The sequence below is a fragment of the Meles meles genome, chromosome 1 (assembly GCF_922984935.1).
Source record: "Meles meles chromosome 1, mMelMel3.1 paternal haplotype, whole genome shotgun sequence".
Taxonomy (NCBI): Eukaryota; Metazoa; Chordata; class Mammalia; order Carnivora; family Mustelidae; genus Meles; species Meles meles.
Window position 1 is genome coordinate 269,638 of NC_060066.1, and position 15,414 is coordinate 285,051.

At 54.1% G+C, this 15,414-nt stretch overlaps 1 protein-coding gene across 7 annotated transcripts in view; it reads left to right on the forward strand.

The window, feature by feature from the left end:
- The window catches only part of ARHGAP39 (Rho GTPase activating protein 39), a 96,889-nt gene that overhangs the window by 16,440 nt on the left and 65,035 nt on the right, over nt 1-15,414 (forward strand). The window contains exon 2 of one of the 7 annotated variants that reach the window (XM_046023797.1): nt 11,402-13,478. The exons of the other annotated variants lie outside the window; for them this stretch is intronic. The gene's annotated coding sequence lies outside the window, so the exon portion shown is untranslated. The remainder of the gene's footprint in view (nt 1-11,401; nt 13,479-15,414) is intronic. 7 annotated transcript variants of the gene reach the window in all.

A 15,414-nucleotide genomic window follows, 5' to 3' on the forward strand; every position in this document is an offset into this window, starting at 1 on the left:
CTACAAAATCTGTGTTAACTGTTAATGTTATTGGTGCATCTTCTGGTTAACAGGGTTTAGTAGTAAGTTTTGAGAGTGTCAAAAGTTACATGCAGATTTTCAAGTTGGGGCAGGTGGCACCCCTAACTCCTGCATTGTTCAAGGGTCAGTTTTAATTACTGTCCATGTTGGGTTCCCTGGAAAGCAGACTCTAGGATGGAGATTTGCAGAAAGTCTACCGGGGACTGATTTTGAGGTCAATCCCTGTGGGAAGAGTGAGTTGCTTGGGATCAGATAGATTGAACCTTCTAATCCATGAACCTAGTATACCTCTCCATAAATTGAGAACCACTTAAATTTCTTTCATTAGTACTTTATAGCAGTCAGTGCATATATTTTGCTGAATTTATCCCTAATATTAAATATTAAAACTTACCACTGATATTAAACATAATATATGATTTTTTTATTATGTGCAGTCATTTTGTCTGTGACTAAAGGTAGTTTCTTTTCTTCCTTTCCAATCTAGGTGCCTTTTCTTTCTTTCTCTTGCCTATTGCATTGCCTTGGACATCCAGTAAAATGTCCTAAGGAAGTCTGAGAGTGACTGTCCTGTCCTTACTTTTGATCAGAGGGAGAGGCATTCAGTCCTTCACTGGTTAGTATGTGTGTAGGTTTTGTATCAATACCCTTTTTCAGGTTGAGGAGTTTTCTTCTATTATTACTTCGCTTTGAGATTGATTAAAACGACTGGTGGATTTGTTAGATGCTCTCTTGGCCTCTACTGTAACGATCATGTATTTTTTCTTTTCTTGGTCTTTTTAAAAATATGGTTAATGACACTGATTAATTTTTGAATGTTATACCAACCTTGCCGTCCTGATATAAACCCCAGTAGGGTGTGATTCGATATCCTTTACACTTGGGTTCAGTTTGCTAAATTTTTTTTTTTAAAGATTTTATTTATTTATTTGACAGAGCGAGATCACAAATAGACAGAAAGGCAGGCACAGAGAGAGAAGGAAGCAGGCTCCCGCTGAGCAAAGAGCCCGACGTGGGACTCGATCTCAGGACCCTGAGATCATGACCTGAGCCAAAGGCAGCGGCTTAACCCACTGAGCCACCCAGGCGCCCTAAATTTTTTTTTTTAATTTAAGGATCTTTAAATCTATGGTCACGAGGGCTGTTCGGGAGGAACGTACCCCGCGCCCGTGGCACAGTACTCTCGGGAGGAACTGTGGCACAGTACTCTCATGCTGAGCAGAATGCAGAATCTGCATTTACTCACGCAACTTGGACTTGCCCAGTTGCTGGCCGGCGTGGCTTCGGCTGTGTCTCCAGAGTCCCTGGCTATACGGCAGCCACCTGGGTGTCCCGGCTGGCGAGTGCCTCCCGTTCCTCATGCACTCTGTCCTCTGGTTCACATAAGTTCTCAGAGTCTTTGCAGTGTTATTCTTTCCCGCATCCTTGGACATTCCTACCCTGGCCGAGTTTAAAGCCGTGTCCAGGTTGCTGTTTTATGAGGAACACCTCCCTCCACATTCACATACGTCACACACAGACAGTTCCAGGCTAGTGGGTGGGTGGCTGTGGGCTGCCGAGAGCCGACATCCTAGGTCCCGTGGGAACAGCGAGCAGGGAGCTCTTGCACGGTGGCACAGGGGGAAAGCGCCCCTGGGGGTCTGTAACAGTGAAATGAGGACAGGTGATCGTGTTCGGCACACTGCCACCATTAGCATGGCGACTACGAAATTTCACGTACAGACAGACTGTTTCCCTCCCCACCCATGTGGATGCAGAATTTTCACATTTGAAGAAGGATCAGCACAAAGGCGTCCAGACTGTGCTCTATCAAGAGGGAGACAGATGAACATGCCATCCTGGCCCAGAGTGCTGGAGGCTCTGGGCACGCCTGGTCCTGGCGACGTGCGTCTGCTGCAGCCATGACTCAGAGGAAGCCAGGGCGTGTATTTCCAGGGAGGGCTCTTTGAAGATGTGATGCCGTGCCCTGCTCGTTGGACAGTGTTCGGGGAAGGAAGGACAGCACGAGCAAAGGCCCGAGGGCCACTGCGATGGGCAGTCAGGAGAAGCAGAACTGTTCCCTGCGGTGCAGACATAGACACGGAGTCAGGGCGGCGGGGCGTGTGCCCACAAAGGAGGGTTTCCAGTCCAGGTCTCTGACCTCAGGACCGACCTTTACCTGGTGCCTGGCACTGACGGGGTCCCACAGCTTCCAGGGCGGATGCCCGCCACGAGCACTGCATCTTTTTTTTTTTTTTTTTTAAAGATCTTTATTTTATTATTTATTTGACAGAGATCACAAGCAGGCAGAGAGGCAGGCAGAGAGAGAGGAAGAAGCAGGCAACCCGCTGAGCAGAGAGCCCGATGCGGGGCTCGATCCCAGGACCCTGGGATCATGACCTGAGCCGAAGGTAGAGGCTTTAACCCACGGAGCCACCCAGGTGCCCCACGAGCACTGCATCTTGCTGGGTCCCTGTCCTACACAGGTGTCTGCAGCGTGCGCTGACGTGCTGCAGCCGAGCAGAGGGTTCCTTCTCCGTGTCACAGAGCTGGACCAGCTGGATGTTGCCTTCGCTTCCTCGTCGGTAAGTGGGGACTACAGCTGGTCCCTCGTGGAGGAGGCTTAGAGGATGCGCTGAGCGGGCACGTGTGCGGTGGGACTGCTGGCAGAGAGCTGAGCGGGCAGGTGGTGCTCAGACGCGAGGTCATCAGTGGGGCACGCTGGCTGGAGTCGACGCCCCCGCGGGGTGCTTGCAGAGAGAGGGGCGTCAGATGCCAGCAGGGAGTGGTACGGAGTCCTGCAGTGTGTGGTGAAAGCGGGAGAGAAGCCGCCCAGAGCTAGCATTCGTCCTGTGACGTCTTCAACGGCCTCATCCGCCTGTAATTTACGTACCGAGTCCTCCTGTTTGAAGGGTGCAGTTCAGTGGCTTCAGTAAATGCAGACTTGTGCGTGCCCAGTCTCAGAGCGTCGGCAGGACCCCAGATGATCGTGCGAGGCTTGTTCCCGCCACGGCCAGGCACTCCCCTGCCTTCTGTCTCCGCCGCCGTGTTTGAGCAGGACGTTTCGTGTAAGTGCGGTCACACCACACGGCACTTTTTGGGTGAAGGGTTACGTGACTGCTCGAGCGTCTTGTTGTAATGATCTCCTCAGTGGGGTGGACCCAGGGTCTTCCAGGCTTTGGCTCTGGCGAGTGGTGTCGCTGTGAGTGCTCCCTCTTCGTGGGAACACCTGTCATGTGGTGAATTTATGTTTTAACTTTTTAAGAAACTGCCAAATTGTTTTCCAAAGAGGCTGCATCGTCGTGCATGCCCACCAGCTGTGAACGGGAGCTCCCACTTCTGCACATCCCCCAACTCTTGTTATCGTCCACCTGCTTGGTGGTAGCCGTCCTGGGGGTATGAGCTGGCATCACACTGTGGCTCTGGTCTGCGTTTCCCTGATGACCCGTGGTGATGAGCATCTTTATTTGCTTTGCCATTCGTACGTCTTCTTTGAAGAAATGTCTGTTCATACTCTTTGCTTGGTTTTTAATTGAGTTTTTCTTCTCCTCCTCCTCCTTCCTTTTCTTCTTCTTGTGAGTGACAGTGAAGCCACGTTTATTGAGAGTACAAAGCTCCGGAAGAGGGAGGGGACCCAGGGGAGTTGCCCGGGCTGTTTTTCTTCTTGTTGTGGAGTCTTCAGCACGTTGTGTGTACAGATTATTCACCAGATGTGTGATTTGTTGTCCGTGGCTTGTCTTTTCACTGTCTTGATGATGTCAGTTGAAGCACAATTTTGAATTTTTTTTAGGGAGAGAGCACGAGCTGGGTGGGGAGGGGGAGAGAGGCAGAGGGAGAAGCAGACTCCACGCTGAGCAGGAAGCCGGACACGGGGCTCCATCCCAGGACCCCAAGATCATGACCTGAGCCAAAGGCAGGCGCCCAGCCTACCGAGCCACCGGCATCCCCACAGGTTTGAGTTGTGCCGGAGTCCGTTTTACCAGCTTTCCCTTCTGTCGCTTTCCTTTCGGTCGCTTTCCCTTCTGTCGTTTCCCCTCGGTCGCTTTCCCTTCAGTCGCTTTCCCTTCAGTCGCTTTCCCTTCGGTCGTTTCCCTTCGGTCGTTTCCCTTCGGTCGCGTGTGCGAGAAGCATCACCTTTACGAGGTCTTGGTCCTTCGGTGACATTAACGCCAGTCAGTGGCTTGGGAGTTCTTGGGCCTGCAGAGTGGCGGCAACACGGGTGAGGGGTTTGGGGGGATTGGGATCGGGGAAGGTGAGGAAGTGGAGACCATGGTCGTGGCACATGTGGGGACTGTGTCAGCCAGAGCAAAGGGGCGGGCTCTCTCCGCCGCGGTTTTTAATATGGGAGTATCTGAAGGGAAGGGGTAACGAGAGACAAGGAATGACAACGGCGGAACTTCTCAAAGGGGAGGGATTGCTCCCTAGTTCTGTGCTGCGGTGACAACTGACCGCAGCGTCGGCAGCTGGAGACGGCCCTGAGCTGCCATTGCAGGCCTGTTGCCTGGAGGGTGCGGAGAGAGTCCCGTCCCCGCAGGCACGGGTGTGTGGTAATGTGCTGAAGGGCCCAGGGCCGTCTCTGTGACTTACAGTCAGCAAACGTTTGGTCTCTCTGGGGTTCTGACTCACAGTTCCCAAACCCCGTGGAATCCCCAAAGCAGTAAGTAGGGGCAGCATCTTCGTTGCATGTTCGGTGTCCGTGCTCAGTTCCTGAAATTGCCTCAGGGCTGTCAGGGTGAAGCTGGCGTCTTGCATTAAAGAGGGAACTTTTGGAAAGTCCCTCGTGATGGGGGCTGGTGGCCCAGTCATGGGATCAGAGGGTTGGAACTTCAGTTCCTACCCCCTGACCTCAGGGGAGGGGAGATGGGCTGGAGATGGAGTCTAGTCACCGATGCCCAGTGATTTCATCAGTTGTGCCTGCTAAGGATGCCTCATTAAAAACACAGAGGGCCAGGCTTTGGAGAGCTTCTGAGTGGGTGAACCAGGATGCATCTGTGTGCGGGGAGGGTGGCACACCCCAGACTCCACGGGGACAGAATCTCCTTTGTTTGGGACCTTGACTGGTGTGTCTCTCCATCTGGCTGATTCCTATCCTTTGTCGTAAGCTGGTAATCTAGTGGGTAGACTGGCTCCTGCATTCTGTGAGCCCCTCTGGCACCAAACCCTCTAGGGTTAGCGGAACCTGAGGAGGGGGTCATGGGGACCTCCGGCTTGTATTCTAGCCCAGTTGGTCAGAAGACCCAGTGATAACCCAGACTTGCAGCTGGCGTCTGAAGTGGGGGCTGTCTCATGGGACCAAATCCTTAACCTGTGGGATCTGATGCCCGTGGCAGGTGGACGGATCTGAATTGAGTCGGGTTTGTAGGGCGCTGGTCTGCGGGAATTGGAGCGCTGCTTGGTGGTGCGGCCGACGTGCTGGAAGAGGCCAAGGGCGTCGGGCAGCTGCCGGTGCCACAGGGACCTGTGGAGGAGCTGTGACCCTCCAGGTTGCGGACTGCAGCTGTGGCCGCTGGTGTCCCCAGGCTTCTGGTCTCCTGCCGCAGCCACGTCCTGGGGACAGCCAGCCTCTGCCTCAGGGACACTGTCGGGTCTCGTAGAGCTAGCTTCTGTGTGTGGCGGGAGCGTGGGTTCCTGGGTTTGCTTCCTAAATAAACCCTCCCTGACTTGCTTTTAGAGGACAAAGGTCGTATTTAATGGGAGGGGGCGTGGTGGGGCGTTGGGCAGCAGTGAGTGAGGTCAGGGAATGTGCACTGTGAGCAAGGCAGGGCTGGGGGACCAATAGGTATCTGCTCAGGCTGCGGCCTTTGTTCCTGCAAGGGCCAGGTGGGCATGGCGGCCACATGGTGTTTCCTCCCGGAGGTGCCTTTGATGTATTCCTGGGCATCACCTCCCGGTTCTGCTGCCTGGAGGTCCAGCGGACCAGTGCTCACCACTTAGGGATCCCCATGCCACAGGCTGGCCCCAGGAACTGGAAGGGGTGTGGGCTTTCCACGTGCAATCCTGTGCCTAGGAACCTCTCACAAACCACCTCCCAGATCATTTCTGTGAGAGTTGGTGCCCAGGGAGACCCCAAAGATAAATGACTCCAAAAAAAGAGACCAGCGGTCTCTTGAGGTGCCCGTGCACACATGGAACCAGCTTCTGAGCTAGAAGAGCATCCAAAATTGCATATTTATCTTTTAATTTTTAAATTATTAAAAAAGATAGTATTTATTTGAGAGAGAGCAAGAGCCACAAGCAGGGGGAGCAGCAGAGGGAGAGGCAGACTCCCCACTGAGCAGGGAGCCTGAGGTGGGACTGGATCCCAGGACCCCGGGATCATGACCTGAACAGAAGGCAGATGTGCAGCCGAGTCACTCAGACGCTCCAGCATTTAACTTCATTTTTTTTGTAAAGGAATGCTTTTTTTAAAAAAAATATTTTATTTATTTGACAGAGAGAGAGAGATCACATGTAGGCAGAGAGGCGCAGGCAGAGAGAGAGGAGGAAGCAGGCTTCCCGCTGAGCAGAGAGCCCGATGTGGCGCTCGATCCCAGGACCCTGAGATCATGACCCGAGCCGAAGGCAGAGGCTTTAACCCACTGAGCCACCCAGGCGCCCCTCCAGCATTTAACTTTTAAAATTAAATATAAGAACATCTTATCTTCTCATCTTCACTCTGTTGCACTTTGCAGATACTATGTTTTTGTTTTTGTTTTTTACATATTGAAAGTTTGTAGCAACCCTGCATCAAGCAAGTCTATCTGTGTCATTTTTCCACCAGCATTTGCTCACTTCATGTCTGTGGGTCATATATATATATATATATATACACACACACACACACACACACATATATAAATATTTTATTTATTTATTAGTTTTATTTATAAGATTTTTAAAATTTATTTATTAGTCAGAGAGAGCGAGCGCGCGCGCACAGGCAGACAGAGAGGCAGGCAGAGACAGAGAGAGAAGCAGCCTCCCCACCGAGCAAGGAGCCCGATGTGGGACTCTATCCCAGGACGCTGGGATCATGACCTGAGCCGAAGGCAGCCGCTTAACCAACTGAGCCACCCAGGTGTCCCCTGTGGGTCATATATTGATAATTCTTGCAATATTAGAAACTTTTCCATTATACTCATTACAGTGATCTGTGATCAGTGATGACAGCTCCTGAAAGCTCAGATAATAGCATTTTTTTTTAGCAATAAAGTATTTTTTAAAAGATTTTATTTATGTGACAGGGAGAGAGAGGGAGAGAGCACAAACGGGGAGAAGCCGACATGGGGCTCGATCCCAGGACCCCGGGATCATGACTGGAGCCAAAGGCAGACGATTTAAGGTATTTTTTATGTCAGGTTATGTACGTTGTTTCTACTGCATACTTAATGGATGACAGTGCACTGTAAAGATAACTTTATATGAACTGGGAAACAAACATATTCACTGGATTAACTTTAGTGTGAAACTTGCTTTGTTCTGGAGGCATGCCTCTAATGGTTTATTAGAGGAACTGTGTTTTGAATTTTTGTACTTAAGTGGGATGAGTACAAAGATTATGGAAGTTAGAAAAATATAGCTAATTGTGAATTTTACTTTTATAAATAAGAAAAATAGGGGCGCCTGGGGGGCTCAATGGGTTAAGCATCTGCCTTCGGCTCAGGTCATGATCTCAGGGTCCTGGGATCAAGCCGCTGCATCGTGCTCTCTGCTCAGCAGGGAGCCTGCTTCCCCTCCTCTCTCTCTGCCTGCCTCTCTGCCTACTTGTGATCTCTGTCTGTCAAATAAATGAATGAATTCTTAAAATAAAAAGAAAAAATAGAATAATGCCAATATAGACGAAGAATGAGATTGTTCTGGCGTTTTATCCTGTGCACTAAAGTCTAATGAAGTAAAACCACAACACACTAAGGAGATACTAAAATCAACAAGAGTGAAATGAAAAGTTGGGCTCAATTTTTAAGAGTATTTTGTTGGCAGGGGGCGGGGGGGTGACGCCTGGGTGGCTCAGTAGGTTGAGCTGCTGCTTTTGGCTCAGGTCATGATACCGGGGTCCTGGGATCGAGCCCTGCGTCGGGCTCCCTGCTCAACGGAAAGCCTGCTTCTCCGCCCTTCCCCCGACTCCCCCTGTTTGTGCTCTCTTTCTTGCTGTCTCTCTCTCTGTGTCAAATAAATAAAAGCCTTTTAAAACAAAAACCAAAAAGCACTGTTCTTTCCTGCAATACTAACACACTTTTTGTTGTTACTAGATCTGTACTGAAATGTTGCTTTGTAATTTTGCCATGAAAACTGCCATCTCTTTGATCACCTTCTGTATGATACTGAGCAGGGCCACAGGTAGAAAAACAAAGCAAGGGTGGCTTGTTTGAGCTTTTCTGAGTTTAGCAAGTCCTTGGTGTCAGGGAACCTCTAACAGGGCATGGATTTCTTGAATCTTCTTTTAGCAGGGATGGTTTTCCGTATTTTCACATAGCACTTGGGATATAGTCTACACAGAGCAAGTAGTCAGGTGTTTTTTCACTTAACACTGGTAACCTATCCTGAAAATCGGACATTCTGCATGAAAACACTATTTTTCATCATATTTAATGGGAAAAAGTAATTCATTATATCAATCAACCAGTTTCCTAAAACATAATTAAAACTCTGGTAAAGCATCCTTACACAAGAAGCAGGCCATCTTGTTAGGTGGTGAAACCGGGTCCCTGATCTCCAGACCGCTGGTAGACATGCCGGTGGCTCCCGCCCTCCCTGTGGTGGCCCCGGGGGCCCCATGTCAACGGAGTCTGTGCAGCCCCGCCCCAGTTGGCACTTGGCGCACTTTTCAGACATGCGTGCGCGGTCCGGACTTCTGGTTGGATTTGAAATGCATCTTGAAGTGTTTTCCTGCGTGTGGTTTTGAGGAAAATGTTGATTGGGTTTTCTGACAGAAGTACAAATTTACACCTGTAACCATGAACTGAAATACATCTTTTCTTAAAGATTTTATTTATTTATTTGACAGAGATCACAAGCAGGCAGCGACAAAGGCAGAGGGGAAGCAGGCTCCCTGCTGAGCAGAGAGCCTAACTTGGGGCTCGATCCCAGGACCCTGAGACCTGAACCAAAGGCAGAGGCTTGACCTACTGAGCCCCCAGGTGCCTGGGAAAGTGGTTTTAGAAGGAACGAGATGTGAACAGGGATAACTGTGTCTAAATCGAAGCACTGCATGAAATGATGAGCCTTTGTGGGGTTCGGAAGCGGAGACTGAGCCACAGCAGCATAGGCCGCAGGCCAAGGTTGGAATCTCCCAGAAAGCAGGATGTAGAGCTGGGACATGGGAGAGAAGCACGTTTAAGGGCCTGTCTGGGAGGCGCAGCCCTGGGATGGTAGCCGTTTCAGAGGCAGGAGAGAGAGACGCGCGTGACAAAAAGTTACCAGCAAAGTCAGAAGCAGACGCCGCAGAGCCACCACGCGCCCAACGCGGTGTGAAGTCAGACCCGTCAGCCTGAAATTCCATGAGACCAAGGACAAACGGGAGACTCGACCCTCGAGAGAGAAACAGGTCACTTTGCGTATCAAGAATCAGGACGACTTCGGACTTCTCAGAAGTCCTGGAAGCTCTGTTAACGATTATGATGGAGGGTTCTTCCCGTGAAGTGTTTTTTCAACCATCGAAACCGTCAGATGCCTCAGAATCTGCCCCATCCTTGACGGACACAAGGTAGTCAGTGGGGAGGCTCCACCCCAGCGAGGCGCGTGGCAGCTTGGTCCTCTGAGCCGCAGGCGAGGGCGGTTTGGCGAGGGACGCAGTGCAGAGGGTGGCGGGCGTGAGCGCGGGACCCGCAGCCTCCTTTCTGCACCTTCCCTGGTGCTGTTGAGCGCCGGGGAGCTTCCAGGTCCTCCGCATCACAGGGGAGACGTGAGGCGCTCGCTGGAGGGAGCCGGGTGGGCCCAGGCTGCAGCTCCCCTTTGCTCGGTCTCCTGTTCCCGTCCTGATGTGCCCCCATCCCCGCCCCCACGTGAGAATGGTTCACACCTGCCCAGGTAATCTGGCTGCAGGTTCTCCCTGTTTCCTTCGCGTCCCCCAGCCCTTTCCCATGTTACTGCTAATTCTGCGCTCAAGTCAGCTGGTGTTCGAGCGGTCGGTTTGGTGTGACTGGGGTGGGGAGACAGAAGGAACTTGAGATTTTTGGTGAGTGGCCGGATGCTCCGGGAGATGGGAGAGGGGAATCAAGAGTGCTGCTGTGGGTGCAGAATGAGAAGGGAACAGGGTGAGGACAGCACCCATGTGTGGGGGTGAGGGTGGATTTCTGGGAGAGGCTGGGGATGCTTGGGTCTCCCTAGAAGGACTGGCCAGCTTTCGAACAGAGGTTGGAAAGCGTAGCGAAGAACAGCCTGTCCTCAGGGTTGCTGCTCCAGGAGAGGTGTGGTGGCCCTGGTCGAGTGTGGCCGGCCTCCCACACGGAGCCTGGGGGTCTCTGTGGCTCTTGTCTGGCTCTTCCCGTGCTCAGTAGTGCTCACGGCAGCTCCATGTCTTCTTTGGAGGAGGTTCCCAGCTGTCATGTTTCTGGGTGTTGCGTCCGTCTCCTTGTGCACCTCCTGTTGGGCGTGTGTCCTTTCCACACCTGTTTCTCTCGGCTTTCCCCTTTCTCTCTGCTTCTGTGCACGGCCAGTGTGCGGCCTTTCTTCCAGCGGACGGGGCTGTCCTCTGCTGTGTCCGTCCACCATTGAGCTGGCTGGTGGGGCCAGCCTCCCTTTCTGTATTTTCCAGCTCTCACATTTGCCTTTGAGCCCTTCCTTTAGATTCCATTTCTTTGCTGAAATTCTAAATCTTGTCTTCTGTTTTCCTGAATCCATTAGTCACAGTTACCTTAAAGCCCAGGCCTGCACTGTGAGTCCCAGAGTGTGGCCCGGACAGGCTCCCGGCATGCCACGCGGCCACACCAGTGCTCGAGTCCCGCTGGGCTCCACGCTCGATGCCCAGGCCCCCTCGAGCAGGAGCCCCCTCTTTTTCGCCATGGTCTCCTAGGCTCTTGGCCCCTTGGGTCCTGCCTGCACTGTAGCATTTCCTTGACTTCAAATAGATTTCTTTAAAAAAATTTGGGGGTTGCCAAGGAGGCACACTTGGTTAGGCAGCGACTCTTGGTTTTGGCTCAGGTCATGATCTTGGGGTTAGAAGATCAAGACCCTGAGCCAGGATCCCTGCTCCACAGGGAGTCTGCTTGGGATTCTCTGTCTCCCTCTCTCTACCCACCCGCCCCACATGCTGTCTCGCAAATAATTGAATATCTTTGGGTTTTCTAGTAGTTCTTGGCAAGGGTTTTGGCCACTGAATGCTTTTTCTTTGTTGGATAGAAGGAGACCGGCATCTTAAGCACTGGACTCAGGTGACTCACCTTATTTAAAACCCTCATAATGTTGTTTGTTTGGTCTCTTCTAGAGTGTTGAGCAAGCTGTCTGGTTCATTATTCTGACGAAAATGGAAGTCTTTCCTGTAAAAACGTTTCCAGTAGGTGCTGTAGGCCAGTCTTCTGTGTCGGAGCAGGGCATGGCTCCCTCTCCCAGGGCACTGTCGTCCGGCTCCACACTAGGCTCAGTCTGGCCCTTCTGCTTCCAGGAAGCCGCTTTCCCTTCCATAACTGGGACGGAGCAGGAAGGAGCCTCTGATGGTCACAGTTGGTGAAATGTTTCTCGAGTTTCTCTGCGGTTTTCTGGAACGTCCAGTGAGGAGCTGGAAGGGACTCCCTCCGAGGCAGCGGAAGCCCCACAGCCCCACTTAGGGAGGAGGGTGTGGCCGCCAGGCCCGCTGCACTCGGGGTCCTGTGCGGACCCAACGGAGTCCATTAGCAGTGGGGGCCGGCACCACACACAGCTGGACGGGCTCAGGTCTCTTTTCTGGTTACGTCCTTCTAGTGTTTTCTATCCTGCTTTCTGTTGGATCGATTACAAGTTTTCTCTGGTGTTTGATCAGCGTTTCATTGTACGCTCTGAATCCTGCGAGTAAGGAAGTCTGTGGCCACTCAGCACCTCTGGTCTACTTTTGGGCCAGAGAATGCCTCTCCCTTACGGAAGCAGCCGTTGTGGACAGAAATGTTACTTTTTCTCCTTGGAGATCTTGTAGCCGTGGCCAGTGTGTCCCAGGGTCTCCTGTTCCCCCGCCCTCCCTCCCTGCTCAGCCGTGGTCTCCAGCAGTCAGTGCTCGTAGGGTCTGTGGGTGGGAAGTCTTGCTATTGTTTCTGTGTCCGAAAAGGATTTGATTTTACTCCTGTTTCTGAATACGATTCAGCTGACCCGAGAACTTGGTGCTGCTCATCATTCTCTCAGTTTTAGGGAAACTTTCCCACCACACGGATGCAGGCCTGTTGTGGCCGCCCGCGAAATGCTGTTTCAGCACCCGACTCTCCTCTTTGCTGGGCTCTGTGCAGCTGCATCGGTTGTCTGTTCGTGGGAATTGGCGAACGCGGTCTTTGGGAACGTCTGCTGGCCTTTCAGCCGTGAGGCTGGGGGGGTACTGAGGGAGGCTGTTCTAGAGCACAGACTCACAGGGTGTGAGAGGGTCCCCTGAGCAAGCTGCTTGGTTCCAAGTGGCCTCCGGATGTCCTTGCCACGGGGACAGGCCAGGTGGGTGGGGGCAGGGCAACGTCCTGGCAGGTGGCTCCTGTCTTTGGCATTTTCTGTCTGGATGAGAACCAGAGTGGAGAATGCTGTTTAGTGCCTCCAACGCAGGGGTCCCAGTGGTGGCTGTGGCTGCGGGGAGCCTCAGGACCCCCAGCACTGCCGTGGCCTCTGCCCTCTCCTGCAGTCACCATCCCCTCCAAGACGCAGGCGTGGAAGTCTTTCCTGGAGAGGTTGGGGGCAGGACCAGGTGCGGGGGTGCCCGAGGAAGGAAGGAGCAGTTTGTGGCCGACCCACTTGCCCTGGGCCGCACTCGCACGTGTGTGGGGCTGCTCTGTGGACGCCAGGCAGGGGTGCCCGAGCTCCGAGCGAGGAGCGTTGTTGGCACCAGGAGCAGTTTGCCGCTTCCTGGGGCTCCTTCTCAGCCCCCAGCCAGAGCCAGCACAGAGCATCTTCTGTTCCAGGGCTCACGTAGGAAGTTGGAATCGAGAACCTCGTCACCCACTCAGCCTGGAACTTTCCCCGCAGTATGGGGTGGAGAGGAGCGAGCAGCTGCCCTTGGGGGGAGGGGACGGCTGGAGGCCTACAGTGCAATTTGGGGCACCCCCACAACACGGTGAGCGGGTGCCGGCGTTTTGTCCTGTTCTGGGTGTGTCCCCGCCCACCAGCTGTCTAGCGGCGCCCTCCCCCCCCCCCAGCTCTAAGCATCTGCATAGGGCAGGCCTGGGCCAGCGGGTGACCCTGGGCCACCCTCCACTCATCTGCGGGGTGAGGACTGAGCAGGACCTGACTCCTGAGGTGGAGGGAAGGACAGTCAAGCCCTCCATGGTTAAGGGTCCAAGGGGGTGGACGTGCGTGCTGCTGCCCGGAACTCAGCCCAGGACGCCTGTCATCAGCTCACGGTGAGTCTTCGCATATACTCACTGTCCCCACCGTGCTGGCCCTCTTCCGGAGGCCAGGCAGTGAGGCACCAGTTAGGAGCAGGACCCCGTCCAGGCTGTGGGGGGCGGCCCTGGCACCCTCAGTGAGCACCAGGCACCGTTTCTCTGTGTCACGATCCTGTCACCAGACTGCGATCTCCTGGCCTGGCTCCCGGGACCTGCTGAGCAGGGGCCGCCGTCCGCAGAGGGGAGGGAGCCGTCTGTCTGCACGAGCTGTGCGGTGCTGTGCGCGGAAGGCCCAGGGCCGTGTTGAGAGGTGTGCCTGCTCTGACGTTCTCCAGGCCCTGGGCCTGCTGCGGGGGGCGGGAGGGGGTGCCTCAGGACAGCATGCGGGGAGCTCACAGGTAGGACCAGGACAGCACCATGCCCCAGCGCCGGGAGCCCCCTGCATGCTCCTGGAGAGAGACCCAGAAGGCACATGAACACGTGGTGAAGTCAGCTGTCTTCTAAGGGGCCTGCAGAGTCCCTGAGCGGAGGAGAGGAGCAGGGCCGGCGGGCCTGGGCCCCGGCCGCCCCACAGTGTACGGGCCAGACTTCACCCCGGGAAGGACCAGGGCCTGTAGCTGCCCGGTGTCAGGACTTCCCGAGCGGTGTTGCTGTGACCACTGATGGAAACGAAAACACTGTGTTCTGTTGGAAACACTATCTTAGAAATAAGTGCAGATGACAAAATCGTAAAACTAGAGAAACGGAACACAGGAAAGCAGGTGGAGAAACAGCCTTCGTGAGAAGACATTCTCAGACCGTGCCGCTCCGAGGCGAGGCCCCCTTGGGTCTGGGACCGGGTGCGGTAGTGCCCACGCACCTGGAGGGCCAGGCGGTCGGCTGCCCTTCTGTCGTATCAGTCATCCTGCAGTATTTGTAGGAGTTTATTTCCCTCGTGGCTCCATCCGTTTTCTCGGGGTCTGGCCTGAGGCGAGCCTGGCCTCCTGAGGTCGGCCCTGCTGGCCGGTGTGCGCCACATGGGCCCGGAGCCCAGCATGGGGCCTGAACTCAGGACCCGGAGATCGGGACCCAAGCTGAGGCCAAGAGTCAGGTGCATACCCCAGTGAGCCACCCAGGCACCCCCTAGTTTAGGGAATTTTTTAAAAATCAAGACTTAAGTAAGGAGAAAAACATCTACTCCATCACCCATCCTGTGCTGCTGGTGGTTGGGGGGTGCTGAGGCTGTTGGTTGGTGTCTCCCATCACCTGGTGGCCGGCAGGCGCCCCCACCTGTGGGCTCAGGAAGGGTGACCGCAGGACCCAGAGCTGCCGCCCCATGTGTGACAAAGCCCCCTCCCGGCTGTCCTCGTCCCTCTCAGAGCCCGGTGGGGTCATCTGTGCTCATGGAGGGCTTGGGAGCAGGTGGGAGCCGGGTGTCGGGCGGTTCTGGTCACAGGCGGGCTTCTCTTCTGACCATGAGCAGGAGCATGTGTGAGACAGACTTTATTCTCTCCCCGTCCTCTGGGGGCCTCAGTGCCATTTTGTCGGTGAGACAAGCCCAGGACAACAAGGACCACAGGGTCTCCACACCCCAGCTTGGCTCTGTGTCCTGACTGCCAGTCACGTGGCCTCCTGTGGCTCGGCGGCTGCCAAGTGCTGTCCACAGGGCAACCACTCTCCAAGCCTTCAAACCAGCATCACCCTCAGGGACCCCCACTCTGTTGCAGCCCAGGGGCTCCAAACACGTGTGCCTTCTGTGGGGGGTGCGGTCTGACACCCTTTCCCAGAAGTTGAAAAAGCTGGTCCTGACTCACAAGTTGACGCCATGACTGGCAGGTCGGGTCACGGTCTCTTAACTGTGACAGTGTGGCCCCTCCTTTGGAGGGGGTTGATGAGAAGAGCCATGTGGGGGGCACAGGCGGGAAATGCCAGCCTGTCCTGGTCACTGCGGGTGGAGAATGGGCCATTGTGC